This window comes from Salmo trutta, chromosome 13 (genome assembly GCF_901001165.1).
Source record: "Salmo trutta chromosome 13, fSalTru1.1, whole genome shotgun sequence".
Classification (NCBI taxonomy): domain Eukaryota; kingdom Metazoa; phylum Chordata; class Actinopteri; order Salmoniformes; family Salmonidae; genus Salmo; species Salmo trutta.
This window is the reverse complement of record NC_042969.1, coordinates 15,366,277-15,378,949: the sequence shown is the minus strand read 5'-3', so window position 1 is coordinate 15,378,949 and position 12,673 is coordinate 15,366,277. Positions and strand designations below refer to the sequence as shown.

General features: G+C 44.3%; 1 long non-coding RNA gene across 1 annotated transcript in view; it reads left to right on the top strand.

The window, feature by feature from the left end:
- The first annotated feature begins 535 nt into the window (after nucleotides 1-535).
- Nucleotides 536-12,673, top strand: part of LOC115205286 (uncharacterized) — a 49,204-nt gene continuing 37,066 nt past the window's right edge. The window contains exon 1 of the long non-coding RNA XR_003880578.1: nucleotides 536-643. This is a non-coding gene — a long non-coding RNA (uncharacterized LOC115205286). The remainder of the gene's footprint in view (nucleotides 644-12,673) is intronic.

Below are 12,673 nucleotides of genomic sequence, written 5' to 3'. Positions count from 1 at the left end.
TAATTTGAGACTATGGACAAGACTTGGTCTGTGTGATGTAACAAGTGTCTCTTTTTCTCCATGAACTCCCCGTCAACCGCTGTTTACCATCCCTCAGTTAACTATTCCTTTAAAGTCCCCCAGTTGGTCAATAGAGCCTCTGGATATAAAACGACATATAGGTTAAAACAATAGGTGATGATGCTGCCTGTCATTACGCCTCAAAGTAAAATGCGCACATCGTACCAGGAAATTAAAAGTCGACTGCGGATCTGCAAGGGATAAGTTGGGAGTGGATCAGATGATTATATAAAAGTGAAATGCTCCCGTGTCGCCACCGGATAGATGCTCGACATGGTATGTCGGGTATCACCTTAATGTTCTTTCAGGACGGCGTATTTCTCCCCGCCGCCTGCCGCTTATTTCCTGCTTGCCTCTGTGAACTAGTCCTTGTGATCCGAAAAAATGCCAATTCTCATATTTTATTTCGATATGCCTAGGCTGGTTATGTATTACCCAGACAGGATGTGACATCACCGGGGTCCAAACTAAAAAATGTCGCAGGACAGGCTGTCTAGGATGTCCAGAACCCTGGAGGTTGCTGCCTCGCAGTGGGGTCCAGACGTGTGATGTTCGCTGGAGGATGCAGGAGATAACCACGCAGGTGAGACAGATGCACAGGAAGCTAAGTGAGTCGCTTGCTGACTGAGCGCTTTTTAAAACTGTAGTACTTTCACAAGTTCAGACGCGATGCCACACGTCCCCAATCTGTCTGACTCAGGTGACGCAGTAAACGACCAGAGGTGTTATGGAGACAAATAACATCCATGGATTCCGCACAGACTCAATAGTCATATATGTGCTGTAATTACATCGAAAGGGTACACAAGTCAAGTTCAGACCTCGGCTTGAATGGCAGGTGCAAGCGGCAGAAAACAGAGTTGGGGAGACGAGACTCAGACAAGCTGAACAGTTTACTTAACTGTTCGGAGTGTAGGCTACTATAAACGTTATTACACATGTAGGAGCGGTATTATTTATTTGTTAAAAATCGTCTTGAAACCCTAAGCTTGCCTGGTGAATTTATGAACTAGTGTTAGGAAAAGAAACAGCCCGCGTTGAGATGAGTTGGTGCGTCTCTCCTCTCCGCGGGACAGCGAGGATGCTCTGAGCCGGACTCTTTCGTGCGTCTAGACTCCAAGTGCTGCAGTCAGTCACGTGGTGTTTGTTATTGTCCGCACTCTTAAGTGAGGTAGGCTACAGTGTATGGGGGGAGCTGTTTATTTCATAGCACTCAAGTGAAACATTGGGATGCACCACTGCACAAATGATGGATACATTATGGATAATTCTAACTGTCCGGGCAAGCATTTGATTGGATAATGAAGTGTTACGCAGATCATATGGAATACATTTTCTCCACATAAATGTTTAATCATTTCAAAGTATTTTGAAAATGGAAACATAATTCACATGAATGTATACTATAGGGAGGGATACCCTCATGATTTGCATGCATGGCATATATTATTTAATTGAGTATCTTGTATTTTATGGAATACCCTGACTAATGATGCTGTGTGAATAAAGTAAAATATCCATTATCATAACTGTACAAGAACGTGCATCGCCTCCTTCATACCACTGTATATGAATGTAGCTTGTGTGTGCCACGTTCGTGCAGCGACCTATGGGATTAGCAGTGTGTATGACTCAAACTGCAGTTGCCTGCTCGTCTGGAGTGATCGCTCTATTATTCATGGCTTGCGTGTAGACAGGGTGCTTAATCTCCAGGTTTACTGTGGCAGTTCGTGGCTCAGTGTGCCTACGTAGCTAGGAGGCCAACCCAGGTCAGCCCACTGAGCACCAGGCCTGGCCGGGCTGAGGGAGGCTAAGGGCTGGCACAATTACAGTATAACCATGTAGCCGATGGTAATGGATGAAGACCGTCATGAAAATAAAATAACCGCCCTAACCGTAATTAAAAAGTAAAATAAATAACACGCAAGCCATGAATAATAAAGCTATCACTCATTTCTGCTGTAACATGGACTCTACAACGTGATGAAACTTTTTTTGCTTCTTGCAGAAACATACAAGGTGTTGTAGCAAATGTGTCTTTGGTTGCCTAGCAACGGCCCGTCCCTGAAGCAGCGGCACATGCAGTCAGGAGCAGAGGAGATAATGTGCTTTATTTTTTTTTTTAAATTTGAATTGTTATAATGTGACTGGGGTTATTTGTCTGACCAATAAGCATCATCCAAAATTCCATGACGGTCACAGCCCTAGCTAAGGGTAGCGATGGCTGTAGTAGCTAAGCGCCTGGGCCTAGTGTGGCCTTTGGGGCCAACAGCAATTAGCCAGGCAGGGCCAGTGAGCAGGGACATATATTCAGGGTTGCTGAAAGGGCCCGGGCAGGGGGTCTATTGGCGGCCGACAGGTGCAAGAGGGAGGAAGGCGACAGGGGCCGGGGGAATCGAAACCAGAGATGGGCCGAAGAGGGTTAGTGTCTCCAGCCCCCGGGGTCAGTTGGTAACACCCCCCCCCCTCCCTTGGGGGTCCGAAGTGAAAGCAAGTCATGCCATTCCATTACTCACCAAAACAAATGCTCCAATCCTAATGATTACAATCATTTGACGTGATTTCATACATACGAGGATCTCACATATTGTTCCAGTTCCATACATGATCAGGTTATTTTGTTCTTTGCTATAATCCCCATCAAGTACATAACTTGAAGTTTGATGGTGAAGTTGAAAGGCTTATTAAGGCTACTCGTCTTGCTGGATTCGGCATTGAACAAAAGTACTGTATTGTTAATGTGCCATTTTTTTCTCCCTGGCTGTTCTGCTTGAACTCCCTAATCCTGGTTAAAGCCGTTACACATCCTGCTGTCATGATGTGAGACTCCAGACAGGAGACTGGCTCTGCAACTTGGTTTCATTTAGCATTCCTTCAGGGTTTACGGGCAGGTGTTTTAAATTACGGGAAGGATATTTATTGGGAACTTTAAAGGGAATTTTTTTTTGCTTACCTCTCAATTAGATAAACACACACACTTATGCAACTCGCGCACACATACGTGCATGAGGGCACACACCCACTTTTTTTTACTGTCTCTCAACAATTTAGCAAGCAAATAGATACAATCCTCTGGACTGCTGTCCCTCTCCTCTCTCTCTCTCTCTCTAGTCCTTCCATGAGGCCAGGTCAGTGTGTGATGTCGGTGGAAGGCAGGAGGGGATCTGTGACCTGTAATTATGGGGGCTTAGCAGGAGCAGTGGCTCTTTGGCGCTTGGTTCAAATCAAGGTGCAGCCTGGAGTCTAGGGAGGCTGGGCAGCCCCTTCCCCTCTACAGCCTGGCCTGATTGCTGGCAGCTGGGTGAGCCATGTCAAGTGGCAGGCTGGGAAATGTGAAATCCCCTGATAAAGCACAGAGCCCCTAAAAAGCCATGAAGCTCCTGTAATGAGGAAAGTGATGGGGTTTGGGTGTGTTGAGCACGCAGGCATCAGGGACTCACCGTGTGTGTGTGTGTGTGTTTGGCTGTGTAGAGAGAAAGAGATAGTGGAAGTTTACTGTGTGTGTATGTGTGTGTATACTTACACTCTCCTTCACTAACTGCTGAGCATAAGGCCGCTACAAGCCAACACCGTGTGTGTGTACATGTGTGTGTTTGTGTGAGGAGGAGGAGGAGTATAGAGACGGTGGAAGTCAGAGTTTGTGCACGGTTGACTCCTCTAATCCTGGATTTGGAAGGATCCACACATTTCCAACAATGTAAATCTGGTAGTTAGTTCAGCACAGCCACTGGAGGTAGAGCTCAAATCTTCCCGGTTCACCCTCCAAGCCATGGAGACGTAATCATACTACACTACATACTGGTTATGCCTCTCATGCACCTCCATGCCCCTTTCCTTTCTAAACTATGCTAATACTCATTTATACCCTAATTTCAAGACCCACATTACAGTAAATACCCTATTAACAGTAAACAGTCAATACAGTAAATACACTAATAACAGTAAATAGTCAATACAGTAAATATACTAATAACAGTAAATACAGTCAATACAGTAAATAGTCAATACAGTAAATACACTAATAACAGTAAATACAGTCAATATAGTAAATAGTCAATACAGTAAATACAGTAAATACAATAATAACAGTAAATACAGTCAATACAGTAAATACACTAATAACAGTAAATACACTCAATACAGTAAATAGTCAATACAGTAAATACACAACATTTAGTAAATACAATCCTGCCTGGGAATAGTGGCATCATTCTCGATATTAATGGCGGCGTTCCGCTTTAGAATGATTCCCGAGCCGCTGTAGCAGTTAAACGCATTCCTGGTTTTGTGGAGGCCATTATGTGGCTTCTTAATCACCACCTAGGCTTTTATAACCTCCCTGAGCTTCAATGTGTGGCTGCAGGGAGGGAACCACATGTGGGCACAGACCAGGAAACACAGGCCCACAAGAATAGGCTCTCCCTCCCCGCCTCCCAGAACTTACAGTCTGGGCTCTGTAAGCTCAGTGGGCTGAACACAATAGGCAAAGGGCACAGTGAGAAGTGTTCTGCTGCATTTGATTGATGCTTATGAGAAGGGAACTGGGTACATTCCTTTCTATGATCCTGCTGGGAGTGTCAAGAGAGATTAGGAAAGTATTAATAGATATATTTCTCTACTACCATGTGTAGAGAGCGGAATTCCATGGAATAGGCTGGTAACCTCCTACTGCAGGCTTCCTACGTCGCCTTACTGAACATTTACCCTGGTCCTATTATTTACATCTTCAAATTTAGCGGTCAAGAGAGTTGGGCCAGCAACTGAAAGGTCGTTGGTTCGAATCCACGAGCCGACTACGTGAAACATCTGTCAATGTGCCCTTGAGCAAGGCACTTAACCCTAATTGCTCCTGTAAATAGTTCTGGATTAGAGTGTCTGCTAAATGACTTAAATGTAAAAATGTAATAATATACACTACTTGTAGAGATGGACAGTATTTCAGTTACATGTATTTGAAACATGTATTAGACTGGGCTGAATTACACTCCAATGTATTTTGTAACAAGATACTTTCAAGAGCTGTAATTTGTATTTTCAAAATACAAAATACTTTTCTATACCATTTTTTTTATAGCGGTTCACCATTTTGTGGTCCCCTTTCACCCTGCATTGGTATCAGAAGCCTGAATATTATTTGAATGAGCTCTTCCACGAAACAAGGTTTTGTCTAGGAATGATTCAACTTTTGTCAAAAGTGACTTTTCGTAGCAGGTTTAGAGGAATTTACGCAGCAGGTTAGGAGAATTAACGAAGCAGGTTAGGAGAATTAACGAAGCAGGTTAGGAGAATTAACGAAGCAGGTTAGGAGAATTAACGAAGCAGGTTAGGAGAATTAACGAAGCTGGTTATGTAGAATGAGGTTAAGCTGTGTCCCATCTAGACATAACCCCGAAAAAAGGCCAATGATAATATCCCCTGTGTTTTGCAGTTCATTTTGGTATATTCATATTCACGTGTATACAGTATTTACATGTTGGTCATTTAGAAGACACTGCTATCCAGAGTCAGTGACTTAAAGTCAGTGTATTCAATTAACGTAAATAACAACAACATATCACAGTCATATCAAGTAAAACGTTTTTGTAACCTTTACTGAGAATGTTGTTGCTGTTAGGGCCGGCTCCTTGCAAATGTATTTCTGTATTTTAAAATACAAAATACAGTGGCAAGAAAAAGTATGTGAACCCTTTGTAATTACCTGGATTTCTGCATAAATTGGTCATCAAATTTGATCTGATCTTCATCTAAGTCACAACAGTAGACAAACATAGTGTGCTTAAACTAACAACACACAAATTATTGCATTTGTCTTGTTTATATTGAATACATCGTTTAAACATTCACAGTGTAGGTTGGAAAAAGTATGTGAACCCCCAGGCTAATGACTTCTCCATTAGCTAACTGGAGTCAGGAGTCAGCTAACCTGGAGTCCAATCAATGAGACGAGATTGGAGATGTTGATTAGAGCTGACTTGCCCTATAAAAAAAACACTCACAAAATGTGATTTTGCTATTCAGAAGAAGCAGTGCCTGATGTGAACCATGCCTCAAACAAAAATAGATCTCAGAAGACCTAAGATTAAGAATTGTTGACTTGCGTAAAGCTGGAAATGGTTACAAAAGTATCTCTAAAAGCTTTGATGTTCATCAGTCCACGTGTCACGAGCGGAATGAACAGTTTAAGGAGTGAGTCAAGCGCAGGAGACGGAGGTCCGTGAGAACAAACTTAATTCAATAAGTTCACGGGCAAGATTCATATACAGCTGGGAGCATAACAGTCAGAAAGAATGACTAAAAGAAGCTCTGCGCAAAAAGCAGACGGGGCACAGCCCGACAACCCTAATGCCTAGAGAATGGACGTAACACCACACGTAACAACGAACAATCCCGCACAAATCCTAGCTAAACACAGACAGACTAAATAACCCCCCCACTAATGACAAACACAAAACAGGTGCAAACAAAAACAGACATAACTAATAGACACTGAAACACAGATCGGTGGCAGCTAGTAGGCCGGCGACGACGACCGCCGAGTGCCGCTCGACCGAGGAGAGGCGCCCCCTTCTGTGGATGTTGTGACACCACGGAAAGACAAACTATCTATACATGGAGAAAATTCAGCACTGTTGCTACTCTCCCTAGGAGTGGCCGTCCTGCAAAGATGACTGCAAGAGCACAGCGCAGAATGCTCAATGAGGTTAAGAAGAATCCTAGAGTGTCAGCTAAAGACTTACAGAAATCTCTGGAACATGCTAACATCTCTGTTGACGAGTCTACGATATGTAAAACACTAAACAAGAATGGTGTTCATGGGAGGACACCACAGACGAAGCCACTGCTGTCCAAAAAAAACATTGCTGCACGTCTGAAGTTTGCAAAAGAGCACCTGGATGTTCCACAGCGCTACTGGCTAAATATTATGTGGACAGATGTAACTACAGATGAGTGGTTTGGAAGGAACACACAACACTATGTGTGTAGAAAAAAAGGCACAGCACACCAACATCAAAACCTCATCCCAACTGTAAAGATTGGTGGAGGGAGCATCATGGTTTGGGGCTGCCTCAGGGCCTGGACAGCTTGCTATCATAGACGGAAAAATGAATTCACAAGTTTATCAAGACATTTTGCAGGAGAATTTTAGGCTTTCTGTCTGCCAATTGAATCTCAACAGAAGTTGGGTGATGCAACAGGACAACGACCCAAAACACAGAAGTAAATCAAAAACAGAATGTCTTCAACAGAAGAAAATACACCTTCTGGAGTGGCCCAGTCAGAGTCCTGACCTCAACCTGACTGAGATGCTGTGGCATGACCTCAAGAGAGCAGTTCACACGAGACATCCCAAGAATATTGCTGAACTGAAACAATTTTGTAGAGAGGAATGGTTGAGGTTATTGCTGCTAAAGGAGGGTCAACCAGTTATTACATCCAAGGGTTCACACTCTTTTCCCACCCTGCACTGTGAATGTTTACATGGTGTGTTTAATAAAGACATGAAAATATATAATTGTTTGTGTGTTATTAGTTTAAGCAGACTGTTTGTCTATTGTTGTGACCTAGATGAAGATGAGATCAAATTTGATGACCAATTAATGCAGAAATCCAGGTATATCCAAAGGGTTCACATAATTTTTCTTGCCACTGTACATATATTTTAATTAAATGCATTTGAAAATAAAAGTATTTTGTAGTTTCTTTTGATACATTGACCTTTATGGTATTTTGTAATTCTATTTTGTAGTTGTTACCCATCCCTGACCACATCACATATAAACAGTTAACATTTGATTGGCCGTTAATATATAAGCCTTTGATTGGCCATTTATATATATAAGCCTTTGATTGGCCGTTAATATATAAGACTTTGATTGGCCGTTTATATATATAAGCCTTTGATTGGCCGTTAATATATAAGACTTTGATTGGCTGGTAATATATAAGCCTAAAATGGAGTGATGATGGCCTGACTCTAGTTTGATGGATGAGTCAAATTAAGGAGAGAGCAGCAGCTTCACAGTAACAGTGGCATACTTGTGGTAGGCCAGCTCCATCCATCACTCTCTGTTTACACCGCTCTTTCTCCACCGACCAGGGGGAAAGGAGGACAGATGATTGAGGGGGGTGATTAATAAACTGAGCGGCTGTTTGTGGGAGCGATGGCAGCCATGGTGATTCCTCCATAACTCCCAGCTAGCTAGATTCTTAAGAGTATATTTACAGTGAGGGAAAAAAGTATTTGATCCCCTGCTGATTTTGTACGTTTGCCCACTGACCTAAAACAGGGATTTTTTACTAGGATTAAATGTCAGGAATTGTGAAAAACTGAGTTTAAATGTATTTGGCTAAGGTGTATGTAAACTTCCAACTTCAACTGTATATGTATATGATGGTGTGTATAGACAGTATGAACAGTATATGAATAGAAAAGGTGTGTACAGAAGTGGTTGAAGCTTTTCACCCTCTCCAAAAAAGTATTTGATCCCCTGCTGATTTTGTACGTTTGCCCACTGACAAAGAAATGATCGGTCTATAATTTTAATGGTAGGTTTATTTGAACAGTGAGAGACAGAATAACAACAAAATAATCCAGAAAAACGCATGTCAAAAGTGTTATAAATTGATTTGCATTTTAATGAGGGAAATAAGTATTTGACCCCCTCTCAATCAGAAAGATTTGTCTCCCAGGTGTCTTTTATACAGGTAACGAGCTGAGATTAGGAGCACACTCTTAAAGGGAGTGCTCCTAATCTCAGTTTGTTACCTGTATAAAAGACACCTGTCCACAGAAGCAATCAATCAATCAGATTCCAAACTCTCCACCATGGCCAAGACCAAAGTGCTCTCCAAGGACGTCAGGGACAAGATTGTAGACCTACACAAGGCTGGAATGGGCTACAAGACCATCGCCAAACAGCTTGGTGAGAAGGTGACAACAATTGGTGCGATTATTCGCAAATAGAAGAAACACAAAATAACTGTCAATCTCCCTCAGCCTGGGGCTCCATGCAAGATCTCACCTCGTGGAGTTGCAATGATCATAAGAACGGAGAGGAATCAGCCCAGAACTACACGGGAGGATCTTGTCAATGATCTCAAGGCAGCTGGGACCATAGCCACCAAGAAAACAATTGGTAACACACTACGCCGTGAAGGACTGAAATCCTGCAACGCCCGCAAGGTCCCCCTGCTCAAGAAAGCACATATACATGCCCGTCTGAAGTTTGCCAATGAACATCTGAATGATTCAGAGGACAACTGGGTGAAAGTGTTGTGGTCAGATGAGACCAAAACGGAGCTCTTTGGCATCAACTCAACTCACCGTGTTTGGAGGAGGAGGAATGCTGCCTATGACCCCAAGAACACCATCCCCACCGTCAAACATGGAGGTGGAAACATCATGCTTTGGGGGTGTTTTTCTGCTAAGGGGACATGACAACTTCACCGCATCAAAGGGACGATGGACGGAGCCATGTACCATCAAATCTTGGGTGAGAACCTCCTTCCCTCAGCCAGGGCATTGAAAATGGGTCGTGGATGAGTATTCCAGCATGACAATGACCCAAAACACACGGCTAAGGCAACAAAGGAGTGGCTCAAGAAGAAGCACATTAAGGTCCTGGAGTGGCCTAGCCAGTCTCCAGACCTTAATCCCATAGAAAATCTGTGGAGGGAGCTGAAGGTTCGAGTTGCCAAACGTCAGCCTCGAAACCTTAATGACTTGGAGAAGATCTGCAAAGAGGAGTGGGACAAAATCCCTCCTGAGATGTGTGCAAACCTGGTGGCCAACTACAAGAAACGTCTGACCTCTGTGATTGCCAACAAGGGTTTTGCCACCAGGTACTAAGTCATGTTTTGCAGAGGGGTCAAATACTTATTTCCCTCATTAAAATGCAAATCATTTTATAACATTTTTGACATGCGTTTTTCTGGATTTTTTTGTTGTTATTCTGTCTCACTGTTCAAATAAACCTACCATTAAAATTATAGACTGATCATTTCTTTGTCAGTGGGCAAACGTACAAAATCAGCAGGGGATCAAATCCGTTTTTTCCCTGACTGTAAAGGGTATTAGCCTGACCCTGGTTGGTTGAATAGGATCTACAGTGTAACGTGTGAAGAGGCTGGCCTGCTCTGACGTTGTAGTAGGGCTCATCTAGCCAACAGCTGTGGGCTCTTAGCGACTAAATAAACCTTGCAACCGGTTCGATGGGCGTCACGGGCGACATGCGCTGTCAGGGGCTGATGTGCTTGATGCCATAATTCACGGGGAAACAGCCATACATGACATTGAGGAGTGGGGAGGGGGGAGGAGGAGGTAGTGGGGGCCAGTGTTTGTAGGGGAGAGGGGTAGATAGACACCCCTCTGCCTGTTTACCCTGCTCCTGATGACCCCCTGCCTGCTGCCAGGGCAATTATCACCTTGGAGGAATGTTGGACCTGCGTGTTAAATTCCCACTGAAGCCCCTTGGAGGAGGTCAGGGAGTGGGATGTCCCCCCGGGGGGGCAGCGTGTCGGGGGATTGGGGTGGCTGGGTGGCCGGGTGCAGGGAAAGAGGGAGAGGAGGAGTAGGGAGGGTGGTCCAGGTCCGGGGGGGATTCCTAGATCTGTCAGTGCGTCTCTCCATCTAGCTCCACATCAGCCCTCCAACCAACAAGCTAAACAGGATTTGCATCCATGGTGTATTTACAATGCAAATGGATTCCCTCCCTCTTCATTTGATTTGGAGACTTATCCCAGGGCCTCACACCGTGTAGACAGACAGGGACAGAGTCTAGAGTGTACATGAGGCTAGGAGACATCTTGTTTAGCTGCTTCAGTTAGCCAGTTACCAGACTGCTGCGTTGGCTTTGTTTTGCGCGGAAAAATGTTATGGTGTCAATTTTGTCTCGCTATTAGGTTTAGGTCTACCTCGGTAAATTTGCCCAAACACTGGCACACTTTGAAGGCCTGAGCCGTCTGCACTTTTAATGTGTCTGTTTGTGTCAAGCTGTTTTTAGTACACAAGTGTAAATCACAACTTTACAAGTGTACCGTAAAGGCTAGCTGTTATTTGGTTTGTGTGCGAGTGTGTGTGTGTGTCTGAGGGCTCCAACGTGGCACTAACAGTGTATTGCAGTCCCTGAAGGTGTTAGTCTGAGCGTGTGTGTCTAGTGCCGTCCAGTCCAGTCCAGAATGCCACTTTTTCTCACCCTTCCTTTCCACCATGTCTAATGTAGAAAACAAGAGTGGTTGTCTGACACAGCATATCATGTGCTGGATGGACATGCATGACACACGTGAAAATCCACCCTGCTCTTTACCCTAATATTCAGACCAGGATTAATGCGCCAAGCTTATACATGTTTATGTTCTCTTCAACAGCTACTATATCAAGGGGTCTGCTGAAGGTAAGATTACAAGAAAAACCTCACTTTGCATGTCCTTCATCTAGTGATGGTGAAACGTTGACTGATAGCTACTTTAGCATGTAGCTCCGTTTGTGAGGCCGGTGAACCTCAGTTCCCCTCTAGACCAGCCGCTTCACTCCTCTGCGCTGTGTCCTGAGCACTCTGTGTTAAGCCGGGTCGTTCATTAACTCTGCTGTGAGAGCAGCCACCCTTGAACACCAAGCCCAAACACATTGTGACAAACCAGAGTATCCCCGCAGTGTCATCGGATCACCTCGCCACTTTCAATTAGTGCCAGTCCAGCGTCACCTCTCCTTTAAGACCACAGAGTAGTAGGCCTGGTCTCCGCCCACTGCCCTCTCTGCGTGGAGTAGGGTGAAGTTAACCCTAGACACTGATCTAAGGTCGTTTTATGTTTTTTGTTCACTATTATGGACAAGGTAAGCTCATCCAAGATCTGTGAGAGCTGTCCCGGTGGCCCTCTGTTTTCATTCTTTATTTACAGGCAGGCAGCCAACACCCATCCTGTCTTATAAGGACCCCAGTCCATAACAATAGGAGTGACCGTAGAGTATGGGACCAGTTAAGCCCCCCCCCCTGCCCCACCTACCCGCCAGGAGTTGAACTTCACTGTTGTCATGGAAACACACTTTCCCCCCCCTCCCCAATGCCCCTCCCACCATTGTGATTCTCTCTGCACAGTAATGGCCGTGGGCTGAGGGGCTTTTTAGGGGCATGTAATGTCATGTAGTGACTCTACAACCAGGAACACATTAGTACCAAATACCTTCTATATAATGAATGATTTCTGTAAGTGTTTTCTGCCTTTAAAACCAGGTCAGATTGTGGATTTGTTCATGTTATTGCAGAACATAGATTAGTAAATCTGTTTACACTATATTCCGTTTCGCTTCCTTAGGGATCTTTTTTTTGGGGGGGGTGTTCAGAATAGCAGAAGTAGCAAAAGTCATCTGGTTGTTTTGCCGTGGTTAAAGATGAATAGAAGCTGACATAATAACTCCACTTGTAAAGTGAACTCCTCATGCTGATCTCCGACTGGTCTGGCTGATAGCCTGACTGTAGAGGCTGGCTTCCCGTACTACTGTCTGCCTGCGTGTGCACACTGCACACTTACTACACTAGAGCACTCATCCACACACTCTAGCCGCACGATCTCTAATGCACACGAGCTCACGGATGACTACACGCACCCCCACACA